This window comes from Martes martes, assembly GCF_963455335.1.
Source record: "Martes martes genome assembly, chromosome: 10".
NCBI classification, from domain to species: domain Eukaryota; kingdom Metazoa; phylum Chordata; class Mammalia; order Carnivora; family Mustelidae; genus Martes; species Martes martes.
In genome coordinates this window covers 113229953-113242975 of record NC_137898.1, presented here as the reverse complement: position 1 = coordinate 113242975, position 13023 = coordinate 113229953, and the positions used below count along the sequence as shown (strand labels likewise).

General features: G+C 45.9%; 1 long non-coding RNA gene across 1 annotated transcript in view; it reads left to right on the top strand.

Annotated features, from left to right (window-relative positions):
• Window positions 1–12599, top strand: part of LOC308351308 — a 35399-nt gene extending 22800 nt beyond the window's left edge. The window contains exon 3 of the long non-coding RNA XR_013967574.1: window positions 11929–12599. This is a non-coding gene — a long non-coding RNA (uncharacterized lncRNA). The remainder of the gene's footprint in view (window positions 1–11928) is intronic.
• Window positions 12600–13023: the final 424 nt, after the last annotated feature.

The following is a 13023-nucleotide window of genomic DNA, read 5'->3' as shown; positions in this document are numbered from 1 at the left end:
CTTTTTAATCTGGAAATCCTAGTAACGTTTGGGGCCAGCTAAGTCTTTGTTGTAGGGGTTGCCCCTTGCCTTCTGGTAGGTTGGGTGACGTTGCTCACTTTTCCCCACGGGAGGCCAGCAGCACTCCCCAACTGTGACAACCAAAAGTATGTCCAGACATTGCCGAATGTTGCCCCGATCCTCACCCCACACTGGGCGTCACCACACATAACAGAAGTGCGTCCCCCTGGACTCGGTGTCAGTTGTTTTAACTATGAAATGGGGATAATAATAACGTAAACATTGGCCTGCGGGTTAAGTGATGTAGTGTTTAATGAGCACTTATATAGCAGGCACGTTTCAATTGCTTATTAATGTAATAGGACGTTCCTGTGCAGGAGGTGATATCGTTAAGTCCATTTTACAGATGAGAAAACCAAGACACAGAAAGGTTAAATGACTCTCCCAAGGTGATACAGGAAGTAAGTGGCAGAGCCAGAGTTCAAACCCAGGTAGCCTGGCAACTGAACCTGGTTCCTCCTCATGCCGGGCTGCCTCTCAGAAGCCGGGTGCAGATCGCTCGGCAGATGTCCGGCAGCTAGTGAGAGCTGAACGTGTCGTGTTGATGGTTAGACTTAGATTAGCGTTATTATTTTATACAGCCCCGGAAGCAAGTGCTAGGCCAGATGTTTCCTTTTGTACTTTTTACACTGTGTCCTTACAGCCACCTTGTGAGTGGGAAGGCAGGCAAGTCATAGCATCGTCATCTGATGAATAATGAGCCTGCCTACTTGCCGGAGCGATGAGATGAGGCTGGAAGAAAATATCGGTCTTCCCTGTCCCCGGGCCAGCTCTCTGTAGTAGCACAAGCCGCTTCCTTCGGGAGCACTGTGCCAGGGTTTTGGAGAACACAAGGAGGGTCGCGGTGTGGAAGGATCTGCTTTCAAAAGGCTTATGATTGGCGGGGGGACAAAAGCATAAGCACAAGAAAAAATATATGGTAGCGGAGGAGAGTGGAGAATCCACTAGCCGTAGGGGAGACGAGGAGTGTTAGGACAGGGATTCCGAAGAAGAGGAGGGATTTAAAACTGCCCTGGGCCTTGCAGAATGGCAGGGGTGAAGGAAGAAAGGGGGCTGCGTATAAGGAGCCCCAACTGAGTGCCAGGTGTTGTGACGGACGCTCTCCATACAGTAGGGGCCTGCTGAGCCAGCGTCCCCGGGAAGAAGTGGGTGCTGGATCCCTGCTTTACGGATGGGCTCACACTCTTGCAGGAAGTCACATTGCTCGTCTCTGGTGAAAATGAAACTGAAACTCCCTCTTCCAAGTCCGAAACCTAAGTTGTTTCATGTGGAACTACAGAAAAGGGAAGGGCACGATAGGCTTAGAGAGCAGCAGAAAGATGGAAAGGAGGTAAACCACAGTGGCATGGGTGACAATAGACGTTTCCTTTTAAACAGAGAATGCTTGTTCTAGAACAACGTGGAAACAAGCCAATCGAGGTAAACTGGTTTCCTTCCAAGGACTTATCGGTAACCGATACTTTTCTGTTGTTTGTTTCCTTCTTGACTGTCTCTCTCTGCTCCTGAACGAGCCCCCGGGAAAGCGTGACCTTCAGTCCCTCAAACAGTGGTTGCTGTCTAAAGGGCCCTAAGTATATATTGTAAAATATGAATGTTTTACAGTGAAAGGAAGAACAAAAGAGCAAGTTAGTGATGAAAAATAACTTAGAAAAATACCTAAGGATGTAAGGCAATTAATTTAACATTCAAAATTAAGCCATGAAGATAAATGTAGGAGGGATAAATATGAGTTACTGAGTTTAATCATAATATGTACCCTGATTTATTTTCGTTCCTTAAAGACATATTTATAGAGTGTCTAATAAATGTCCAGCAGTGAATTAGGATCTGGGGATTCAAAACGAGAATAAAATATTGTTCTTGTTCTTAAAGATTTTTACCGACTCCTAGGGAATTTGGACACGTGAGTTGTTTATCCGTGATACAGAACTCAAAGCTGCCTAAGTTGGGGCCGGTGATGCATGTACTCGGTGGTTCCACTGATGGATGGACAACTTTGGAAATAGCTTTTGTGTAGGCTAAAAGTTCTGGGCTTTTTTTTTCTCATAAATTGAATGGGAGCTAGGACAACTCAATGCAGTCTTAGGCCATATTAACCTTAATTCACACTCTAAATCACATCCAGAATATTTCCTTAATCTATGAACATCGATTTTGAAGAATTCTTGACAAAATAAAGAATGTGTAGTATTTCAAATCTGGGAGATGAGGGCATAAGGAAACTGTAAAGAGTGATATAATTTAATCATTTTGAGCCCATTTTACAGTATATTGTAAGATAAAGGATACATAATTATGTCGTGGTTGTTGCCACCAATATTTTCAGGATAAAAGAAAAGGTTGTGAATAGAAAACCAAATATATTAAGTAAACACTTTGGAATCTCAAATATGATTTGTAAATATCACTGTGAGTTCATCCTACCTTCAATTTTAATGAAATGCATGTTTCCCAGCTCTGTGCAAAGGTCTAGAAGCCATGCCAGTCTAGTGGCAATGGTCATCTCTAATATCCAGATATCATTTTTAAATACCATTTGCCACTAACAGGAATAAGGCCTCCTTCTAGAAATAGCTGATCCCCGGTCAGGGACAGGGAATGTAAATGATTGTGGGATGTCTTCTTGAGCCAGAAAGCACAGAAGGTCACACATGGTCATGCTGAAGAGACACGGGGAGCCAACTTGAGACACTCCCACAGGTCAAGGGTGGGAAATTTTTGCTTCAAAAATATGATGTCTTCAAATGATTTAAAAACATGGAATGTATTTTAAACAACCAGTGTGCACCAATTTTTTTAAGGAGTAGGAGAAACAAAACAAGATTCTTGATCACCAGTTAAGGTTAACTAAGCACTCATTAATTATTCTGATGTTTGATAATTAAAGGGAAATGGATTAACCCTTTGTCTTCTTTTTCCTATATGAATTATTTCAGGGTAATTGAAATATTTCAGGGTAACCAAATTAGACCTAGTGTATGAGGGGTAATTCTTATATTAAGAAGAATTTAACTGATTAATAGAAAAACCACCATTTCATGATTGGTAATGAAAGATATATCATGGCGATGGCAGTGGAGGGCAAAAATCAAGGGTTAAAGCTTGACAGCGATCTTCATTTTTTTTTTTGCAATTTTTTTTCAGTGTTCCAAGATTCATTGTTTATGCATCACACACAGTATGCAATCCGTGCCCACCACCAGGCTCACCCATCCCCCATCCCTCTCCCCTCCAAAACCCTCGATCTCTATTTTTTTTTTAAAGATTTTATTTATTTATTTGACAGACAGAGATCACAAGTAGGCAGAGAGGCAGGCAAAGAGAAGGGGAAGCAGGCTCTCTGCTGAGCAGAGAGCCCTATGCGGGGCTCGATCCCAGGACCCTGGGAACGTGACCTATGAAGGCAGAGGCTTTAACCCACTGAGTCACTCAGGCGCCCCGTAAACCCTCAATCTTTAAAGAGAAACGAGGAAACTGCCATCACGTGAATCTGCCAGTCATTGTTAACATTGTTAAAGCTGAGGCATTCCAGACACGATGTAGCCTCCTATATGACACAGTAGGAAGTACTCCGCACAACCCAAGAAACAGTTTTGGAAAATAAATTCACTTGCATCTAATCAAGACTTTAGAATTGATTTCCAGCATGCGGGAAATCTGGGGTCACAGAGGAACTTGTTCAACATAAGCAAGCGGTCAGTCAAATCTAGAATAAGGGATTTTCTATAGGTCAATTTACCCAATTTCTTAAGAAGTCCACTGAACTTTAAGAGGAGGTTTTCTATATATATTTTTAAAGGATTTAGGTATAATCAAATGCAAAGGATACTTTATTCAGATTCCAACTTAGACAAATCAAACATAAAAAAGTGTTTTTTTCAAAATGAGTAATGAGCTAGATTACAACCCAAAGAATTAAATAAGCATCCATGAGCCCATAATGAGGTAAATGAATGAAGGCATAAATAAATAAGAGGAAAAAGGCAAATTTTCCTTACAGAAAAACTCAAATCATATATGTAGATAGTCTTTCCTCAAGGAGATGGACAGTATGGAAAATAGGAAATTTTCAGTGGAGAAATCCAGCATACACCTCTAGACATTCGTAGTGCTGTATACATGCATGTGTGTATATGTAGACACAAATTTACATGTATGTGTGTGTGTGACGCACACCCATAATGTGTCCCTTTAACCAGGTGATCAAGGTGAGTGGTATCCATGGTATAAAGCACTGAGGAAGGCGCTTAACCTTTGTGGTTAGGAAAGATCTTAACCGCAGAGAGAAAGAAAGATCTCCCCCAAATCTGTGACTCCAGTCTATTCATGGAAAAAAAAAATCAGACAAACCTCAAAGAGAGACCTGCTACAAAATAGTTCTTTTAAAGTATCAAGGTTATAAAGATGTATTTAATATTCTGCAAATCTAAGCCTTTCCACTAAATTTATACTAAAATGTGTAACAGGGTTTAGGGTCATTCCTACTCACGTAAAGGACTTCAGTTCTTAAATCATAATCTACTTTGGTGGCTGGGTATCTTTTCTTTCCCCCACATTAAATGGTATGGGGGAGGTACTGTAATAATTTCCATTTACAGTTTTAGATTCGGGGCTGTCATGAGAAATTTAGAATGCATTGATCCTAACTTTGGAGACGATGAAAAATTGTAGTGGAAAAGGGCCCAGAACGAGGCCACTGCTGAAAAACCCTGCTGTAGTCAGTCACTTTAGAGAGACAGAAGCTTTGGGGCACCTGGGAACACAGTCGGTCCGGATCTTATCTTGGTTTTGTCTTGGGTCATGATCTCAGGTTCCTGGGATTAAGCCCCTGTGGGGCTGTGCGCTCAGTGGAAAGTCTGCTAGAGATGCTCTCTTTCCCTCTGCCCCTTCCCCACTGCTCACACTCTCTCTCTCTTTCTCTCTAAAATAAAAAAGTAAATCTTAAAAGGAAAAAAAGAAAGGACGTAAGCCTAGTGTCGAGGGTCTTGGCACCCTCTAAGCAGAGTCGGGAAATGGGAACATATGTGTTATGTGTTTTGATGTCCTGATGGTGAGAAGGTGTTCGCTTGCTGACTTTATCCGTGGGCACGTGACGGCTGGTGGTCGACAGCTTCTAACGTCAAACATTTTACTGTGGTGGGTGCTGCACCCTTGCTGTGACCATCCAGGGCAGACAGGAGGAAACACACCTGAACCAGTATGGGCGACGGAGGAGACTGTGGGCGCCCGTCCCAGGGAACTTTGTTGACTTAATGACCTATCAGCCCTGAGCCATCCTGGGAACTTCCAACGCAGTGTCTTGGTAGAGACTGTGGATAGATACGTACAAACAGAACAGACTGGGAAATCAGGCTCATCTCCTTTTTTTCCCAGGAAGTCTCCCCCCTCCCCCTCCGCCCCCGGTTACTACACCCAAGAATCAAGAGAGACAGTAACAACAAGAACAAGTAGGAACATGTGGAGGGGTGTGTGTGTTGGCACATGCGTGTGTGTGTGTGTGTGTGTGTGCGCGCGTGCATGCGCTTGTGTGAACATGCGGGGTGGGGGGTAGTGGGGAGGTTCTGTTCATTGTCCAGTCCCGATAATCTTCCCTAGGTCATCCCTTTCTCTCTGCCTCTTCCCTCACGCACACACACATAGGTTTTTTTTTTTTTTCTTTCGTTTCTTTCTTCATTTTTGCCACCCCTTCCAGGGGAGTGGCACGGCTAACTACATGTTTTGTGGGGGCGTCCAAAAGAGGCAGGAAGGGAGTCAGGGAGGTAACGCCTCGGGCCCCGTGCAGGTGCCCCCTGCCCTAGGCTTACCGCACGGTGCAACAGTAACTGCTGTGGGGCAGAAGGTGACTGGGCTCAGCTCCGGCAAGTTCGTTTGCGTTGTGGTTTTGACCTCCACTCCCCCCCCCCAACCCGCCCCCACCAGGGACCATACCAGGACGAAAACTCCCCCTCCTGACCTGGAGGAGGAGACCGTTGGGTATTGGAAGCAACCTCAGTTAGGATCCACCCTCACTAAGTCCCAAGACCTGTGCATGCACAAAAAAAGACAACCCTGACCTTCCCCCCTCCCCGACACACACACATGCACACGCCTACACACACAGGTGCCTTCTCCAGCCCGCCTGCTGTCCCAACCTGAGTGTGCTCTCACTTTGAGCAAAGCTGAGCCGTGTACCTCACCGCACTGTTCTGTCCTTGAGTTCTTTCTTGCTAGAGAACAAGAACCTCTCAGTAACAGGGGCACAGACTCCCCTGCAGTGTTTGGAAGAATGGGGGGGATTTCGCATTGCAGTGGCCAAGTGGCTTCAACTACCCTCTCTACGCTTTGATTTTAACCTAAGAAATTATTTAACCTAACCCTTTAACCTAAGAAATTCTCATACCGAGTCTGGCCTGAGAACCACAGTTGGAGTGTATTTCTCCTCATTTCCCAACTGCTAATGGCTGGTGCAATTAGAGACCTCAGTCACTTTACTTACGTTAGCTGCCAGAAATGTTGTACTGCACGCTTTATCTGCTTCGAACCTCTGTGAACTCCCAGACATTTATATACCATTTACGTATCTTGAGTATTTATATTTGAATGATGGTAATTAGTGTGTGTGTGTGTGTGTGTGTGTGTGTGTGTGTGTGTGTGAATGATCATACAGTCTGGCAATTAATAGCCTAATATCTTCATTTCATCTTTTTTAATGGTCTCCCTAAATGCCTCTGAAAATATACTTTCTATTTGGGATTTTTTTCTTTAATAAGGAAGTCCCTGACTTATATTGATTTCCCCTGCCCCAGTTGTGGAAGTAGCTTACACAGATGTGTGAGTATTCAAGGTAAAGTAGAGTGGGGTCTATTAGCTTTTTCCAAAGAGGAAATTCTCTTTTTCCCCAAGACACCACTCACATGTATGTTTCCAATTTAATTCTATTTCTTTTGACCTTTGTTCTGATATGAGAGCTAATTTCCTCTCCCCCCCACTTTAACATATCAAGTTACACAGGCCATATAAAGCCATATGTATAGACTGGGGTACAACTCCCCCCGCCCCACAGACTTAGCAGTATTTATTCCTTATTTCCTTACTTACTCTTTTATATCTGATTCAAGCATCTCGGGGAAGGTTCCAAACTGTAAGGTGCAGGTGATCTTTTCCCCTGATGATTGCTTAAATCCTAATTGCTTAAAAATAAAAATAGGTCTCCCCTTCTCTCCAAGCTTAAAACAAAGAACAAAACAAAAATCATTCCCAAACAGAAACTACTTAAAATACCACACCAAGTACCACGAGATTAGGCCAACACACTGTACGTGATACGATAATCAAATAAATACAAGCCATTGAGATTGTATTGGAAACAGTCCTTTAAATATTCTCATGGGCGTACGTGTCAGCTTTGACTCTCCGGACAGTTAGCTGGAATATTTCACTGTACCCTAGTCAGGTGGGTAAATGAGGATATTTATTATTGCTGTATTGTAAGAGCCCCACAGTTTACAATTTAGTTAATGACAGAACGTAAAACCAGTAAGAATCAAAAAGGAGAAGAATTATCCACGCGTTTTCAAACTGGGCTCAAACATTTTAAGTCGAGCAGTTTCTGTGGTCTCAGTGCTCCACAAGGTCCAGCTCACGAAGGACAGCATACACGTGGGCTGGGACTCATTCTGCTGAAGCCAGTGTGGGCTCCCCGACTGAGTGGACTCTGGGGCAGAGAACAGCGTCCCTCTTCAAGTAGCAACGTGGCATGCGGCCGTATTTCTCGCCCGGTCCTGCATCCTGGCACCTCTTCGGAGTTCCAGGTCGCCCTTTCTTTCTGGAGCTCAAGAGCGCGCTTGCTGTTTGTGTGGGATGCAGTTGCAGCTTTATCCAGCTTCTGCATGACTTCGTTCAGCAGGGCTCGGTCTGGGCTGCGTCTGGGCCAAGTTTGGCCTGAGTGAGGCTTGAACATCTTGACTCTACCGCCTGCTCTCCTCACTTTCCCAGTTGCCCCGAGCTTTTGTGCTAGGTTAAATAATCTCGATACTTTAGACAGTTTAGAAGAAATTATGTGATGTTACGTTACCTATAAGTGAACATCCACTGTGTCATTTGAGAAATTTAGGACTTGGCCAAACACTGGGCCTTCCCCAGAGAGGATCAGGTTCCCCCTTCACTGAACTAACACAGACAGGGAGCCAGGGAGCTGTGCGTGGGCTCCCTTGTCTCCACTTGGCCCTTTTCGCTTGTCAAGTGGGATCACTTGGGTTGGGTGGGTAGATGAACACTGCTCCCATTTTGCCAACAGACTGATAAAATTCCTCCAGAAATGGTGCTCAGGTTGTCAGGCTTCCCTCTGAAGAGCTCACTCTTCCTTTCACTGGTCCCAACACCCCTTCCAAGAGGAAGCCCACCTGTGGGAGCGTCTTCCTTCCTTCCACGGTGGAGGCGATCTGCAGCTACACGGGCCAGGGGGGACACACTGATGGAGAGAGAGACCAGAGACAGGCTCTGGATGAGAGGCCCAGGAGCTGGGCCAGAGCTCATGGGACGTGAAGGGGTCCACAGAGCAGGTGTGATCCCTCTTGCGTCTCGGGGAGCTTCCCATCGTAGTCCCTCCCGGGTGCTCCATCAGGAGGTGGGAGGCAGCGGACTTCTTCCACCACGGCCTTTTTGTCTTCAAGCTTACGTCACCCCATGGGTAGACTTGACCCTGATAAACCAGCCTCTTCCTTTGAGGGGATAATATAGGCCTGTGCGGGGAGACGGGCTTTACCGGGAGCTAGAGGCAGAGCTATTGTTCAGGCCACCTGGACTTGGCTCTGCTGTCTCCTCCAGATGCAAGTCAGATTTGGGAGCTAGCAAGTGCCGCTCTGGCCGTGGCCATTGTCTCCGCTGACAGCCTCACAGGAAGGAGGCGTGTCCGTACCCTCGGCTGCCATGGGCCTTTCTTCTTTCTTGTCTGTTAAGCGCTGTGGTCTTAAAACTACAAAGACCATCGCGATGCACACCGAAAGCTAGCTATTCACAGGAAGTCCATGTAAGTAAATTAGCCAGATGTATTTATTATTAATCTTTTATTTCAGGTAAGTACGCTCTGAGAGGAAGGCCAGGGTGATCCTGAAGTAGCCCTCTGTTTTGGACACTCCCTATGTCAGGAACCTTAAAACTTCAGAAGGAGAACAATCCTTTGCTAGCTGTGAGAGAAAGACTCTTTGTGGCCACAAATGACCCTTTATTATTATTATTTTTTTAGGTTTTAAAAATCTATTTTTGTTTTGTTTTGTTTTAAGATTTTATTTATTTGTTTGACAGAGAGAGCCAGAGAGCCAGAGAGCAAGCACAAGCAGGGGGAACGGCAGGCAGGGGAGAAGCAGGCTTCCCGCGGAACAAGGAACCGGATCTGGGGCTCCATCCCAGGACCCGGGATCATAACCTGAGCCACTTAACCGACTGAGCCACCCAGGTACCCCCTAGGATTTAAAAATCTAGGGTACAACTCACGAAATGATCAGAATGTAGCAATCTCTAGCGACGTGTGCTTTGTGTTGGCTAATGAATTGGAATTGGCCGACTCCTCTCATGTAGCCCAGTCACCATGGAAGGGAAGGAGCTAGGTCAGGAGTCTGCCTCCAGCGAGGAGACCAAAGTGAAGGCCCCCTGGGTCAGTCAGGAGACACATTCAGCTGCTGGACAGAGACCACTCATTGTCCAGGGCTCCGATGTCGGGGTCTTAGGGACCCGGGCTTATGCCATCTCGTCCTGGTCTAAGACCTCCAGCTTACTCCAACTTGCCTTCCTTCCACTCTGAAGAAACAGTGCAAGGGAAAGGGGAGTGTATGTTCCATCCCTTTTAGGCACACCAACCAGGCTCAGCACACATGATTTCACTAACTTCCCTCCAGGTAAAATGCAGTCATTTGGCCAAAGCTAGCTGCGAGAGAGCTGGTAGGAAAAATAGCACACAAAAATTACCAACTTGAGCTGATATGGGCCTACGTGGAAGTTCCATTACTGTACAAGAATGAGACACGGATCCTGGGGTGACCACCCCTGTCTCTTTCCCAGCCTCCAGAAGCATCTGACAGATTTATCCTTGGCAACTTGAGGTGGCAGTAGGCTCGGGCAGTAGCCTTGATACTCAAGCTGATCTTCCTACTTATTCTCATTCTGTCCGTTCTGACTCCACCCCCATTTTCTGTATCTGATATCCTATCCCGATATACTGGCGGTCCTGGTGTCTTCCTGATTAGTATGCGTTCGCACTCTCAGAAGTACCCCAGTTTGCACGTAAGACGGTCACCTTATCAGTGGTCTTCAGGCCGCACCTTGCCCTGCACCCCTGTGCCCCCACCCCAGCTCCCAGGCTGTGAGGAAAGGCTGGTCAACCGTCTGTAAGAAGAGAACCTGGGAACCTGGGACACAATTCCCAGGTCCTACTAGAAAAATGTGACCTTCCTGCTTTATGGGGGCAGGAGTGAGCCGAAGTCCCTGCACACAGTAGTGGGCATCATAAGACCCCATAATTAGTCTTTTTCTTGAGTTAAAGCAATTGGCAAGCTTTATTGTGTCTCTTCTTTCAAGTCATATAGCTGCAGTGGTCCATTTCTTTCTGAGGTCTACACTCGGTTGTCGAACCTATGAATTGGCTCTCCTTTGATGGGATATTCGTTCAATTTTGCCTGGTCCAAAAGATACTCAGTACCATTTCCCATTGGCTGGGTACTTGTGTCGTGATAATCTTGCCACTACTGCCCACCGAAGGCAGTCTTTGACACCGAAGGCAGTCCGCTAACTTCATCATCACTAAAGGCTTTTCTCATACAATGTTGGGAGTCAACACTGAGGAAAAAAGAAAGCAAAACCCGTAACTGGAGACACGAAAAGACTGATTAATTGTCCTCCACTCTTGGCTCTGTTTATAAAGTAACCACTGAAAAAGTTGTCATGTTTCTTCCCCTCAACCCCCTGCCCCCAGGGTTATTGATGACTCCAAGAGGAGGCCTTCGAGATATAGCCAAGATTTCCAAAAGGGAAATAGACTAGACAGAGAGTAGATACTGAGCTATAAATGAGAAACTAGGATCTAAAAGGCATGTCACAAGAGCAGGACGATGTGGGATAGCCTATCCCAGGGTATTGGATTCAGGAACCAGACTATTGGGCCACCTGTGTGGCTCAGTTGTTAAGGTTCTGCCTTTAGCTCAGGTCATGATCCCATGGTCCTGGGATCGAGCCCTGCGTCGGGCTCCCTGCTCAGCAGGAAGCCTGCTTCTCCCTCTCCCACTCCCCCTGCTTGTGTTCCCTCTCTCACTGTCTCTCTTTCTCTCTGTCAAATAAATAAATAAAATCTCAATAAAAAAAAAAAAAAAAAGGAAGGAACTTGACTCTGAGGGTAAGCGATGTCAGGCTTACCTGAGGTACTGAATGGTCAGTGAGTTGACAAATAGAATATGGAAACCAGGTATTGGGCTCCATGATATGAGATTTGTGCCATCCCACCTTTAGAAGAATTTATGGAACCCCACTTGGAGAGTATTCTAGGTTGCTGGCAAGACGTGAGTCTGTGGCCCACTGTAGCTGACAAAACTTGGGCTGACCTGGTGCTTTTTCCCAAATGATAGCATCAGTCAGAGATCAAACCAGGCCCACTGCTGTATCCTTTCCATCTTCCCCTTCTGTCTCCTCCTGATTTATCACTCTGTCCTCTAGCAAGCCACTGATGTGTCCTTGCTCGTGGACCCAATCAAAAAGACTGATCTGCCAACGGCAATAAGTAACCAAAAGTCTTTAGTACGGTGGGAGACTCAACTGTTCCCTTCACGTTGTGGTTCAAGACTCCCATGAAAATGACCTGTCGGTGGCTGACTCTCCCGCCTTTCCCCTTATTTTCTTCTGCAGGACTCCTCTTCCTTCTGCTCCAGCGCAGACAGAGCTGTGCAGCTGTGTTTATGCACACGGGTGCAATCCCTTCCTGGCTCTCCTTTGGTGAGTCATCTGATGAGTCCTTGAAAATGCAGCACCCAGTTTCCACTCCAGAGAGACCTTGGTTCATAAGAACCAGCCCTGCCCTCCTGTGGGAGCTGAGTAAATCCCCCGAGGCCGTCCTGATGAGGCCAGCAGTCTATGGTGTTCTTCCCATGCACACGAGGTGACCCCAGTCAAATTTGGCCCATCCGAGAAATCAGAGAAGAATCCCAGAAGGAGGGCGGTGTGTCAGTAAAGACCCAGGTCCTTCCAGATTTTGTCGTTCTTTTCCAGATGCCCAGGGCATGCTCGGCTCATCCTCCTTTCCTCCTTCACTCCCCAAAGGCAACAGAGCCCCCGACTCAAGAAGCAAACTGGTCAGGCATTTTTCTGCTTGTGAGAGAGCTCTCCTTCCCCCACTCCTCTGCCCCTCTCTATTTCCCTGCCTCTTTCCAGCACTTGGAAACTGGACAAGAATAATGAGGATTTTTGGAAACAGATACTATCTTTCTCAAAGATATCCTTAAGCAGCCACAATTTTTGGATGATAAACCCTCATCATTCATGGCTCTGTCCAGAAGCTGTTGGAAAAGTAAAGAAGCTACAAAAAAGCATATCATTCCTTTCTTTTTTGCCAGATTGTTTATATACTGTTCCTCTTACTCTAGGCCTCCTGTGGGATAGACGATTAAACAAATTCATACCGACGTCCTAATTACATTCGGCACGCTCCTCTCTTTCCTCAGGCTCAATCTGAGGGAGGACAAGACTGTCCTTTGGAAAGGACAGAACAGCTCTGCACATTTGCATATCAGAAACTACCTTACATGCACAGTTTTTCAGTCATTTTCCCCGATCCCTGTATAAGCTGTGAGAAGAAGATCGCTCTCTGAATTCCAATGAGAGGGAAGAGGGGCATGAGGAAAACAGACTCCCAGAGCCTGTCCTTGTAAGCTCATGAACTAATCTGAGATACGGGGATGGCGGTGGGGAACGGAGTTGGAAAGTTGCAGAGATGGAAAATAATAA